Below are 14,930 nucleotides of genomic sequence, written 5' to 3' on the forward strand. Positions count from 1 at the left end.
GGGCCATTGCTAGCCATCCGGTATTACCACAGGACTCCAGAAAGTGGAGCTGTGTCAACTCCACCTCATTTAAATCCAATCCACTCACAAGTCAAAATATCACCCTATGATGTCACTGATGCTCTTCAAAAATGAAGGACAAACAATAAGGTTTCTTCTAGCCTTAATGTTCTAGTAACAAAGCCAAGGACTAAATATCTATTTTTGCCTCTTTTCCAAACACACTGACCACGTATCATGTCCTAGTTTCTACACAAAATGAGGAAAATGAGAATCATCATTCTTTTAGCTGCCTTTCCTTAAGCCTCCCACAGAAACATGAGCCATTCTATTCCATTCAGATAGTACCACTTGACACTAGGAAGCAATGAAAATACAAATCCACTGAATCACAAACTAACCTTGTGGGGGGATACTGAGATCTTTCTTCCCTCTCTCATTGATAAATAAGGGAGGAAGAATGTAACCCCGTTCTGGGCAAGCATGTCTGAGAACTGTTGAAAGTGCACATCCCAGTTTAGAATTATAAATTGTGTTACCAACCAAGCTGATGCCCTTGGTTATCATCTCTATGCAGATAACTCTATTTATCTAATCCTAACCTTGCTCCAAACCTCCAGGCTAACATCGCCAACTGTCTATTAGAGATCTCAAACTGGATTCCCATAGACATCTGAAACTCAGCATGTCTTAAACTCAACTCATTATCTTTCCCTTCAAATTCCCCCTTTTTAAACTTCTCTATTACTGTCAAAGGTACCATCATCCTTCCAGTCAGTCACACAGACTTGCTTCCTAGGTGTCATTTCTAATTCCTCACTACTTTCCCTTCTTCCTGCTCCACCCCCTAATCTATTGCTAAGATATATATTTTGCCATTCGATGGAGCTATACCACCCACAGACCTCAATGCCTTTATGCTTTCACTCCTAACTTCCCCCTTTCAAAAATTAGCTTTCTGATCTTTTCCTCACACTGGGGAACCAATGACGGATAATGCTCCCTAGTTATCTTTCTTGGGGCTATTTGCATTTTAGAGCTATGATCCACTGAAATAAATCTCTGTGGCAGAATTTCAGGCAGTAGTGAGCTAGGTGAAGGACCTCCCACCCTCCCATTCCAAGTTGTACCTGCTAGGCAGCCACCTGCTCTGCTCTGGTGTGAGGTTGGCCCCCTGTTGGTATAAAAGAGACAAGAGAGTCTTAACTCTCCTCTCAAGAAAAGGGGATGAAGGACTGGGGGAGTGGAAAACCTGATGAATCTTTTGTTTCACTATTGGGTGGACCAACAGAAAGAAAAATGGGAGAACAGAAGAGAGCCCTCACCTGAAGCCGGTAAGATTTGGGCCATGTAAATTGCCTCCCACCTAATTAATAGTTTCAGTCTCCTAGGATGTCCTATTTGTACAGATTCTCCAGGGTTTCTGAAACATGAGCCGCCTTCTCATCTCTTTAACTACTTACACCATGGGGAGCTCCACAGCCTGCACCAGGAAAGGTAGAGAGAGAGTCTCATTATGTTTCTCTTCCCCACCAAAAACAAATTTAGTGCGGGATTTATTCATTTACTCTTTCTCTCAGCAAGCCCTATGGCGGCAGTCAAATGGGACCCAGCAGGTTCCAGGCAGGGGAAGGAAATAGTTGACAATCTTCTGGGACTAACCTGTTTCTATCAGTGGGTGCCATTACTTGGTTGTTTTAGATTTAAGTCTCTTGGGTCTTTGGAGAATTTTGATAAAAATCTAATAAAGCTTTAAGTTAAGAGTTTTGTGTTCTGACTTTATATTGAGAAGCCTCCCCAGGTGTTAAGGTAACCAAAGATTAAATTCTCAGAGAAGAGAAAAATCCTTGAAAATCCACACACTCACAGGGTGGCTCCCCTAAATTGAAGGACATGCTAGGAATGCCCAAGGTGGCAGAAATATTGCAATTGTATTCAAGTGAACAAACACTTATTAAATGCTGACTATATAAAAGGCCAGAGGCAGTTTGGTATAATATCTAAAAGTCTGGGTTTATCCTGGGAAGTCAATTAACAAGATTTATTAAGTGCCTAGTCTGTGCCGGGAACTGTGCTAGGTTCTGGGAGTATAAATACAAAGAATGAAATGCTCCTTTCAAAGTACTTATATTCTGGGAGTCAAACAATATTTCCAGGGCTCTTAAGAGAAAAAGGTAACTCTCTCCGGCTTAGCCCCTTCCCACCAAATGCTAATTACATAAGACAATCACAAATAGAAAACAGTCAGTTTATCTAAACAAAGAATGAAATGATCCTTACTCAAGAAGAGCTTACACTCTGTGAGTCCAACATTTGTGCATAAAATGTGCATGAGCAAGAGAGATTAGAGAGAGAGAGAGAGAGAGAGAGACAGACAGACAGACACAGAGAGACAGAGACAAAAAGACAGAGAGACAAAGGGGGGATAATTAATATATGACAATGACTTGAGGGGATGGTAAGATTTTGTGAAGGTTTCTGTAAGGAGGAGGGAGACTTGGGAATGTTTGAAGGCTGTAGAGAAGGAACTGTAGATTTGAAAGTGTTGAAGATTGGGAAAGGGTAGTGATTAAAACTGAATTTGCTGGAGAAAATGAGAAAGAATGGGATTGAGCGCAAATATAAAAGAGTTGGCCTTGGCAAGGAGGATTGCTTCATCAGAGACTGGGAAGGAGAATAGGGAATAATGACAAGGGATCTTGAGATGAAGAGAAGATGAAGGTGGCTCTCAAGTAGCCAATTTCCTCTGTAAAAAACAAGATTCTCAACCAAGAGAGAGGCAGAGGAAGAAGTGTAGGAGGTTTGAGGAGAAAAAAAGTTTATTACAAACTTTTTATGGGACTGAAATAAGGAATGAATTGGAGAAGAATAAGATGACTGCTTTGGAATTAAATTTGCTTAAAATTTGTGAGAAAAGTATGAAACAAGACTGAAAAAGTAGTTGAAGCCGGATTGCAAAGGATCTCTAATTTTAAATTCTAGAATTTAAATTTTATTTGGTAATTTTCAATATAATTAAATAGCTCAAATTTATACATCATCTCAATGCTTAAGGACTTCTTAACTCGCAACAATCCTGTGAAGTAAATGGTGTAAATTTTATCATTCTCATTTTACAGTTGAAAAGCCTGAGTCTCAGGTTAAATTACTTTCTCAGTATTAAATACTGAATAGGTAATGGAGAGTCTCTGAAAGTTTTTGAGCAGAGGAGTGTCACAAGAAGATTTCCTTCTTTCCTCCCTCCCTCCTTCCCTCCTTCTCTCCCTCCCTCCTTCCCTCCTTCTCTCCCTCTTTCCCTCCTTCCCTCCCTCTCCCTCCCTCCTTCCTTCCCTCCCTCCTTCCCTCCTCCCTCCTCCCTCCTTCCCTCCCTTCCTCCCTCCTTCCCTCCTCCTCCCTCCTTCCCTCCCTCCCTCTTTCCCTCCCTCCCTCTTTCCCTCCCTCCCTCCCTCTCCTCCCTCCCTCCCTCCCTCCCTCCTCCTTCCCTCTTTCCTTCCCTCCTCCCTCTTTCCCTCCCTCCCTCTTTCCTCCTCCCTCCCTCCTCCTCCCTCCTTCCTCCCTCCCTCTTTCCCTCCTTCCTTCCCTCCCTCCCTCTCTCTTTCTCTCCCTCCCTCCCTCTTTCTCTCCCTCCTTCCTTCCCTCCCTCTCTCCCTTCTTCCCTCCCTCCCTCCCTCTTTCTCTCCCTCCCTCCTTCCTTCCCTCTCTCCCTCCCTTTTTCCCTCCCTCCTTCCCTCCCTCCCTCCTTCCCTCCCTCTCTTCCTCCTTCCCTCCCTCCTCCCTCTCTCCTTCCCTCTCTCCCTTTCTCCCTCCCTCTCTCCCTCTCTCCCTCTTTCCCTCCCTTCCTTCCTCCCTTCCTCCCTTCTTTCCTTCCTTCCTTCTTCTTCTAATAAGTAGAATAGTTCTCTCTGGGGGAGAGATGCAGGTTTCTCGGGAAGGTTTTCTTGGAGGCAGCTTTAGTATCAGTTGAAAGTAATAATCACCTCAAAACGCAGCCAGGTGATAAAAATTCAGATCTTTTATTGTCTCTAATATAGCCCGGTTAGCTTAGAGCCCTCCGAATGTCTCCAAATCCAAAGGTTCTGTCCTTCAGCCTCTGCCTCTGCTTTCTTCAGCCTCCAGCCAGCACGAAGATGGAATGAATCTCTTGTCTCCTTCACTTGGGACTCGGCTAGCTTTCTGGTGAGTCTTTCAGACCAGCTTGGTCTCAGTGGGGGGAGTGCAAGAGCCCAGCCACCAACCACAGTGGTGTGAGATGAAGATGAATCTGGTTGTCTGCTGAACTCTCCACTCATAACTTCTTCCTCTGAAAACTCTTCTTCTGCCACCAGCCAGCCAAATGGAAAATATTCTGGAATAGCTCTCTCTTCACTGGCCTTATATAAGATTCTTCTGAGAGAATGGGATTATGGGTTTTCTCCCATAGTGCTCTCTGGCCCTAAGAGCTTCAAGGGAGGTGTGAACTCACAAAGTTACAAAGTTTACTTTGTGAATCTCCCATACTTGTGAACTCCGATGAGTAAAGGTGTGAACACAAACATTGTACTAATTAGTTCTACTTAGTACCTTGTTTCAGGTTCTGGCCCAAAACATCTTCTTGTAAGATCAGATCAATAATCTATCAACTCTAATGAGTTAGCAGTTTGTAAAGATTCCAACATCTTTTCAGATGTGATACCTTGAAAGATGAGATGGATAAAGACAAAGTCTACCATTCATGCAGATGGAGGTGCTATCAAAGTGATCCAGGCAAGTTTCTACTTCGGGGATGGCTACTATAAGCTTCAGAATCTCTGGAAGAACCTACTGGCTCAGCCTTCCCAAAGATTGGAAAACTGATTATAGTGAATCAGTAATTATGGGTTTATCAGCTTCATCCTTTGGTGTCCCCAGTCTTTCCAGGGAAGTGATTTGGCAGCATTTTAGATTTTAAAATCTCTAAAGACAACATCATGAAAGATCTTTGAAGCAGAGAAAAATGGTAATAAAACTTAGCAACCTGAATCTATTAGAGAGTCTAGTGATGTGAGGGTCCAGTTTCCTCCAGCCACAATCCTGCTTTCTGGGAATTTTTGATGAAAGTTTCTTTTTCACTAAGTTTATGTGTCTGTGATAGGAGAGAGTGAGAGAGTGAGAGTGAGAATGAAAGTGAGAGCGAGAGAGAGAGAGAGAGAGAGAGAGAGAGAGAGAAAGAGAGTAGAGGTAGAATCATAGAGTTATACTTCTTTGTTTTACTTTGTTTTATGGATGGGTGTAGAGGGCCGGAACTCTGGAGAAGTAAACTTGAAACAAGGATACTTACATCAAGGTGTTAATTGGAATTGATTGAGGAGATTGGTTTTGGAATTGATGAGATGATGGTTCTCTAGTTCACATATACTTAGTACTTAGCGTGGTGATGTAGTGGTTCTTTAGTTCACACATAATCAGTATGCTGTAATAATTATATAATAATTATTAGTAATTATAGCATTTGTTTGGAAATTTGTAAAGCATTTTAGTTATCTCATTTGTTCTTTCCTCCATTATGAGATAGTGCTATTATTATCTCCATTTTGCAGATGATAAAACTAAAGCTAAAATATTAAGTGATTTGCCCTCTGTCCTAAGGCTAAGAAATAGCTTCCTCACTCTAATACCAGAGGACAGGACAAGGGTCGTATAGTGAATAGAAAGCTGACCTCAAAGGAAGACAGGTTCAAATCCTGCCCATGTGGTTTTGGGCAAATGCTCTAAGGTCAAACATTAATTCTGGAGGAGTGTAACTTTTGAATTTTCAAGAACTGGATTAAATATGGTTGGGAAATATTTAATAAGATAAACAGAAATGCAATAAAACAGAGATGAAGTTAATTTGCAGCTCCATTTCTACTGGAGTTTGACACCAGTGCTCTAGGCACCTCAGTAAGTGCCACCCAGTGCTAGTAGAGGGAGTTTCCTCATCAGGGAATTCCCTTTAATAGTGAAATCACATTCCTTATCTCCCCAGTAGACAATCAATCCAAGAGACATTACAAGAAATACATGAGTGAGGGCCAAATAGGAGTAAAACTTAAATTGGGCCAAGAAGAATGAACAGGATTTTTATAGAGAGGAAAACATTCAGTTTGAGTACAAAAACACGGCAGTGTTTCAGTTTGCCTGAATTTTGGGCTTTATTTATGGAAGCAATGGAGGATGAGGTTAAAAGCTAGTTAAGATTGTGGGAAACTTTAAATGTCATGCTAATGGGTACTTTTGTCTGTGGATTTATCTTTTTTGTTCTTATTTTGTTTTTAAAATTATAAATGTACATTCATTTTTTAAAAAAACATATATAAGTTTGATTGGGAGAGAAAAATCAGAACAAAAAAGAAAAATCATGACAAAGAAAAAAAAAAACGAAAAAAGGTGGAAATAGTGTGTGTTGATCCACATTTAGTCTCCATGGGTCTCTTTGGATGCAGATGGCATTTTCCATACAAAATTTATTGGAATTGCCTTGGATCACTGACTTGCTGAGAAGAACCAAGTCTATTATAGTTGATCACACAATCTTGTTACTGTGCACAGTTTTTTCCTGGTTCTGTTTGCTTCACTCAGCGTCAGTTCATGTTAACCTTTCTAGGCTTTTCTAAATCAGACTGTTCATCATTAATTATAGAACAATAATATTCCATTATATTATTGTTCTATAAGAAATGATCAGCAGGATGATTTCAGAGAGACTTGGAGAGACTTACATGAACTAATGCTAAGTGAAGTGAGCAGATCCAGGAGATCATTGTACATGGCAACAACAATAATATATGCTGATCAATTCTGATGGATGGCTCTCTTCAACAATGAGATGATTCAAACCAGTTCCAATTGTTCAGTCTCACCCAGAGAGAGGACTGTGGGAACCGAGTATGGTTCACAACATAGCCTTTTTACTCTTTTTGTTGTGGTTTGCTTACATTTTATTTTCTTTCTCATTTTTTCTGGTTTGATTTTATTTTTCTTGTGCAGCAAGATAATTGTATAAATATGCATGTATATATTGGATCTAACACGTATTTCTATCATATTTAACATATATTGGACTACTTGCCATCTAGAGGAGGGGGTGGGGGAAAGGGAGAAAATTGGAACACAAGGTTTTTCAAGAGTTAATGTCAAACAATTGTCCATACATGTGCTTTGAAAAATAAAAAAAATAATATTCCATTACTTTCACATGCCAGGACTTATTTTTTTTTAATACTTTGTTAACTTCATTCTAATATGACTTGGTTTTCCTCTAAATCCCTTGAATGTTACTTTACTCAAAAACATAATTCTTGGAAGGATATCATGGGTTTCACAAGCTGCCATAACAGGGAAAGGTTAGGAACTCCTGCTCTAGGCAATGGGAAGTCACAGAAAGGCCAATGTTGTGGCCATAAGATGTCCTTGGGTTCAGAGATCTTGAGTAGGAAGACCATTTAACCCTTTCATTTGGCAAGTGGGAAAACTGAGTTTTAGAGAAATAACCAAGTTTACCCCAAATCAAAAGCAACAAATTTAGAATTCAATTGGTGTCTATTTTTCTCATATATGGGCAGAGCTTAGTTTCTGACCATTTTCTTTTGTCTTCTCATACTAAGGCTCGCTTTAATCTTGCTTCCTTTCCCTCCTCCCTCCAAAGCCATCACTGCTTGACCTCTTTCTGGCATAAATATAAATGTTATAGAGACTCTTAACAAAGAAGAGTCTTATAACTGTAGTCAATGGGATGAGATGTATTGCTCTTGTGTTTATCATCATCCCTGAATGAAATTTAAAAAAAAATACTAACATGGAGACCCGGAGAAGAACAGTTTCTAAGGTGATCACAAAGCCTGCTTTTTCATTTACCAGATTGCTATGGAGGCGAACCCTTTGGAAGCAAAAGCAGATATATTATAGATTAAAACAAATAAAAAACAGATTGGAAAAATCCTGATTCTTTATCTTTATTTGAACCAGGCAAAACAAAGTTGAACTCAAAAGAGGCCTTCTAGAATGATAAAACCTCACAGATGCACAGACACAAAACCTCAAGGACAGGAAAATTGCAGATTATCTTCTATGTTTTCAAAGACAATGAAGTAGAACAATGTAAATGCTTCAAAGTGACCAAGGGAGGTCAATTCTGAAATACCTTCATCTATTCCAACCTTGACTACAGACTGGTCATGAGGAGAAATACCAAGAAGCTTTCACAACTATGGTCTGAATGTCTTTTCAGGTCATAAAACACTTGGATGGGGCCAAAAGTTTCTAGGAACATCTTATTTTATCTGCACTACTTGTGAGGCAGAGAGACTCACCTGACTGGAGGCCTTCCAGCAAAAGCTAGATCGTACTTTTTTGAGTAAGATTTTGTGTGATATATAGGCTTATTGGGAACAAGGACTATCTTTCTTTCTTTCTATTTCCATTTCTTAATATAGCACTTGATTACATAGGAAGCACTTAATAAATACTTCTTGACTGACAGACTGACCAACACTAGTCAGAATTGTGGTAGAGGGTATCCTTAGTAGGCCAGATAGCTACTGAAGTCCCTTCCAGCTCCAAGAGTCAGTGATTCTGCATCAAGGATTCCCTCGTTAGGAATAATTAAAGATCATGAGATCATAGGGTTAGATTTGGTAGAATTGTAGTCCTAGTACTCTATCTACTGGGCTACCTTGCTGCCTTAAAAAAGGAAAACTGTATGTGAAATTGCAAATGTATATTGTGAAGAATTTGCTTTTCTTTGAAAGTATAAAATAAATATAATCTATAATTTCAAATGGGTTCTCATTGATTATAAAGGATAAGAGGATTAGCTAGGGGAGAGTGGGAGATAATTTAGTTCAGTTCTTTCATTTGATAGATGATACTAAGACCTGGAGAAGTAAAGAAATTTGGCAAAATCCATGTAGTCTCCTGCTTCCAAAGCCAAAACTTTTTTTTAACTATTTCATAAGTGAAGATTACTCTGGGGAAAAGGGCAGCTGACATTCTCCTCCACAGAGAATGGCATTTGGGGGGAACCTTGCTAACAAGAATAAGAGGCTCCCAGAAGACAGGAGTTTCAAGCCTCTGCCTTGGTTGAAGAATCAGTTAGTCAACAAACATTTTTTACTCACTTATTATGTGCCAGGCTTTATGCTAAGCCCTGGGGATACAAAGAAAGTCAAGTTCCTGAACACAAAAAACTTTCTAATGGAAAGAAAAGAAGGTACAAAAGTAAGTAAGTAGTATTTCCTTCCATGAAGAATTCTAAAGGACAAAAATGGGACTGCCTAGAGTGAACTTTAGTGACCCTTTTCCTTTGAGAGAAGGGCAAGGAGGAGGACTGGTTGAAAGAAAAATCAGAGGATGCTGCCCAGAGAGGTACTGAATGGGACCATGGTTGCCATTACAGACAGGGAGCCGTTAGCTCAAAAGCAGGCAGTGATCCAATGGGACAAGCTCTCCTCTGGCATTGCAAAGCAAAGGAGGAAATCCCTTTCTTCTTCCCCAATTCCAGGAAGAAAAACGGAGACACTGTTAGCACAGTCAGGAAGGCAGGACCGTTGCCCTGTGGGAGAGAAGGCAGCCGTTATTGATGTTCGACTTAGCAAGAGCACCTGCTTCTGTCTCAATTAGAGGCTGCTTCTCACAGCATGTAAAAACTGGGAGAGGCTGAAACTCGGGGCTTAGGTGGAATTGGCTGCATTATATATTGCAACATCAGTAAGGACAGGAAGAGGAAAAAAGGAAAAGCGAGAGATAACTGGGTGAAGTCTATTTTTTATAAAGCGGGAGAGCTGAGGAGTATATCTTGACATCTTTCTCTGTGTGTCTATGTTTGCATTGTGTTCCCCTGGAGAGAATAATGTGCTCTAGGTTGTGCTGCTGACTGCCTGAAGTATTGGGCACAGAGAACAATAAAAGACTGGGAAAGGATGGCTCTGTCACAAGATTGGGGGAAGCTCTGTCTTTGTTCATAGCTTCGTTTGGGGCACACCTGGGCCAGAGGTAACGGGCTCCTGACCCATCACTCTTTGTGTGCATTATACCAGTGTCAGTAAGGTCATCATCGTGGATGTGGCTTATAGAAGTCCATCCACATTCGTGACTTCCATTCTTGACTTTATGACCCATGGCATGAATTTGTAATGTAGTGAGCTAAGATTGGGGGTGCCGAGTGCACAACGTAATTACATTCGTGACCTGGAGACTATTAGTTTTAATCCATTGAGCTCCACAGATTAGGGGGGAAAGATTGAGAGTAACAATATGGTAGATTAAAAGCATGTATAAGCTTCGGAAGAGAGGGGAATCTGTATCCTTCAGACAAAAACTGGATGACCACTTATCCATTATGTTGAAGTGGGATTCTTTTTTTTAATTAACCAAAATCGATTTTGTCTCCCTCACACCCATGTCTATGTTGAAAATAAAATAAGAAAAATAAAATCCGTGTAAAAATCATGCATAGTAAAATAAAATAAAGTCCTGCATTGGCCATGCCCAAATACGTATATATCTGGTTTTATATGCTGAGTCCATTACCTCTCTGTGGCTAATATACTTCATTTCTGATCTTGAGCCTTTTTGTTCAGCTGTAATTTAAACTATGTGGCCTCTCAAGTCTCTTTTAACTCTGATTATGTGGTCAAGGAAAATATAATTGAGTTTTTCTTTACTTGGGACCTTTTTGATTATCCTGTTTTTCCCTCAATTTATAACCAAAGGCTAGCCAATTTTTTACATTTACCTCTGCAGCACTTTTCTTGATGAGGAAGTTATTGTTCAAAGGGCCAGAGAGAAGATATCTTGGACCTCTGACTGGGAAGATTTTATTCTACCTGTTTCTGACCCATTAGTGAAGAGTTCACTCCTCCATCCAGGCCCTTCTACTACCACCTCTTCCTCCCATGGTACCCTTCTCTTCAGTCACTTCTCCTTTCTTTTAAACTTGCTTTCGAAAGCATGATCCTTAAGGTAATTGGGTTGTGAAGAGACTCTACTGCACTTCCCCAAAGTAAACAACCAAATCAATAATCTCCCGACAGACATTTAATTCTTAACTTTTATGTTCCCCAATCAGCAAGTGCAAAAAACCCTCCCCATGCTTGAGATTTTTAGCAGCCTTAAATTGTATGGCAAGAATTAAAGTTGTATTCATTAAACGCCAGGAAGGTAATTATGTTTGGTGAGATGTGAGAGCATTCCCCTGGAGCTAAAATAAAAAGAGGATTGGATTCTGGACCAACTTCTTATTCTCTTGTTGTTTCAGCGTTTCTCTTCCCAGAAAACTTTGGTTTATCATGGCTCCAACGGTTGGACCAATTGAGCTGTTCCAATTGGCCCATGAATGAACTGATCCACCCATTCATGAATTAGCCAAGATTAAAATAAAATAGATGAGTTATTTTTTTGGAAAAAATTCATTCCCACGAGTTAACTCTGTTTAGCAAATCTAAACAGGCTTTTCGAAATTGGCTAAAGGTAGTGTGAAATCTTAAACACACTTCTTTTTTTTTCTTTTTTGCAAAGCAGTTGGGGTTAAGGGACTTTTTTCGGGGTCACACAGCTAGGAAGTATTATGTGTCCAAGGCTGGATTTGAAATCAGGCTCTTCTGACTCCAGAGTTGGTGCTTTACTCACTGGACCATCTGGCTGCCCCTAAACATACTTCTTTTAATACCACATTGGATCTACGAACCTTCATTGGAATAGAGGCAGAATGGGCCAACACAATTGTTTCTGAGGAGGGATGGGGAGAGAGTAGGAAGGATGTTGGTTTCTGATATATTACAAGTGTCCCTAGATGACAAATGAAATTAGTCTTTTGCTTCCTTTTCAAAACCCCAAATTGAAAGCTCAAACACTTTGACTTGTTCCCTAATGAACAAAACCAGACATTATTCCTACAGAGCTAATCAATCAACTAATCAATCAACAAGCATTCATTAAATGCCTACCATGTGCCGAGCACTATGCTAAGCAAAAAACACAAAAATGAAGCAAACTTTCTGCAAAAAAGGAACAAAACATATATGGACATGAAAGTGTTGTCCACACATGCATGTGTATAAGCCCACATGTGGATTAAGAAGTTTAACATGCTAATTAAAACATGCTAATAACATAACACATATTAGCATTCCTATACTGGTTTCACAAAATGTACAACATGGCATTCATTTGTGTACTGTGTATATACACATATGTATGGACACAATATACACACACTACATGCCTATGCACTGTGAACACGTGTGTCTATATATACACATATGAATATTTCTATACAGGTATTTTCTTTAATGCACCTGCAATTCACATATGCACAATGTGTACTCATGCATACACGTGTGTACACACTGTGTACATAAACATTGTGAGCACATGTGTATGTGCATTCTCATATTACTATTTTCTCTAATTTACCTGCAATGCACATATGCACTATACGCATTTATGTATCTATATATGTATATACATGTAGTATTTATATGTGTATATAAGCACATATCTGTATATGAGCACATGTGCATATACATAAAGTAACATACATGTATGTTATTTCAAGATTGGGACATTAAAAAGGAAACCAAAGACTGTTCTCTGGTTAGCAGAAGACCTAAGCAACACATAAGAAACCAACATCCTTCTTCCTTTTTAAAAAATTTAATAGCATTTTATTTTTCCAAATACATTCAAAGATAGTTTTCAACATTCACTTTTGCAAAACTTCAGGCTCCAATTTTTTCTCCCTCTCTTCCGTCCCCAATCTTCAAGCCATCAAGCAATCCAATATGGGTTAAACATGTGTGATTCTTCTAAACATATTTCCATATTCATCATGGTGCACAAGAAAAATTAGATCAACAGAGGAAAAAAACATGAGAAAGAGATAAAAACAAGCAAACAAATGACAACAACAACAAAGTATGCTTTGATCCAATCCTCGTAGTTTTCTCTCTGACTGTGGCTGACATTTTTCATCAGAATCTAATGGAATTGCCTTGAATCATCTCATAGTTGAGAAGGGCCAATTCCATCACAGTTGATCATTGCACAATCTTGTGTACATTGTTTTCTTGGTTCTGTTCACTTCACTTACTATCAGTTTGTGCAAGTCTTTCCAGGTTTTCTTGGTAACCATTTCTTATAGAACAATAATATTTCATATTTCATAACTTATTCAGCCATTTCCCAATTGATGGGTATCCACTCAATTTTCAGTTTCTTGACACTACAAAAAAGGACTGCCACAAACACTTCTGTATACCAACCTCCTTCTTGCTCTCCTCCTAATCCAATTTGGAAACAATTATATTGATACACCCAATCAGTACCCTTTCATTGCACCCTGCACCAATGAAGGGTCTGGATCAATAACATCAAACTCAAGTAGAAGCTGCAACTACTAAACCAAACATCAGGATCTTTGCGAGCCATATATTGACTTAAAATGTAATTTTGTTTATATTTTATTGTACTTTTTAATTTAATTTATGAACGTTCCCTAATTATATTTTGATCTAGTTGGGACTTCTGGGAATTCTGTAGATCTATAGGTTTAAAGAAAACATGTTTGAGGGCTCTCACTGAATTTAGCTAGTTATTTGTTATGAGCTTATTTGTGTAATTAGACTAGAATTAAACAACTTGTCTGAGTGATTTTTTTTTCCTATTAAAAATTGGATGACCTTTTTTTCTACTATGCTTAGGTTAATTATGAATAATATATAATTCACATGTTTATTGATGTTGTTTAGTCACGTCTTTGTGACCCTCATGTCCAACTCTTCATGACCCCAAGGAGCAAAAATCCAAGAAGTTTTCTTGGCAAAGACACTGGTGCAGTTGGTGCAGTTCCTTTTCCAGATCATTTTACAAATGGGGAAACTGAAGCAAACAGAGAGAAGTGACTTGTCCAGGGTCACAGAATTTACATGGACTTTGTGCCCTACTTGTGGTAGAGCCTTCTGAGTTCATATTACTCTGATCTGGCACACTGGACACACTGTACCTTGTTTGAATAAAGAGATGTCATTTTAGTCCTCTTCAAGAACTAAGAGGGCCAGCTAGATGGCACTAGAATGGATAGAGCACTGACCCAAGAGTCAGGAGATCTGAGTTCAGATTCAGCCTCACCACTTAACACTTCTAGCTGTGTGACCCTGTGTAATTCACTTACTCTTAATTACGTTACCAAAAAAACCTTTCCAAACAAACAAAACAAAACAACAACAACAAAAAAAAAAACAACAAAACTAAATTTTAAAAATCAAGGAACAATTCCCAATTGTCTATGGTTAGAAGTGAATTCAGGTCTTCCTGACTCTATTTCCAGCTATCTAAGAACTACACCAGTCTCTATGCTGTTCTTCCTGCTGTGTCTCTGGTTACCGAGGAAAACTTGAGAGGTTGTTTTGCTTCCATCCTTTTTCCCCAGAGAGGGAACTATGACATGGGGTCCCTCTGATCTGAAGGTAAGAGGTAACAGGGGAATGGGAGCTGCCAATTGGCACCTTTGCCTTGAAGCACTTGCCAGTTCATGAATTAAGCAGCAACCACAGTCACCTTCGTCTGGGCTAGATAATCATCTCTTAGGAGCAGATGGGGTGTCTACCTGGAAACAGGGTGGACGGAGCAGCTAACTTTTCAAAACCCCTTCTGGTGGAAGAGTCTGGGTTTGGAAAGATTCCCGATGATTTTTCTGATACATCATGAGCTCAGGACCACCATGTGATACCCATCATGGAACTGTGGGCTCTTCCAGTACTAGAAGTCTTATAATAACTATTGCTAACAGCCATTGAGCATTGCCAGATTAGTAAAGTACTTTATTATTAAGATTCAGTTATTTGTGGAAGAATTCTCAAGATGCTCCTGCAATCATCATGAGAACCTCTGTCTAGAGCTGAAAGGGAATCTCAGGATCACTTAGTCCAATCCTTTTG

This window comes from Antechinus flavipes, chromosome 4 (assembly GCF_016432865.1).
Source record: "Antechinus flavipes isolate AdamAnt ecotype Samford, QLD, Australia chromosome 4, AdamAnt_v2, whole genome shotgun sequence".
Classification (NCBI taxonomy): Eukaryota; Metazoa; Chordata; class Mammalia; order Dasyuromorphia; family Dasyuridae; genus Antechinus; species Antechinus flavipes.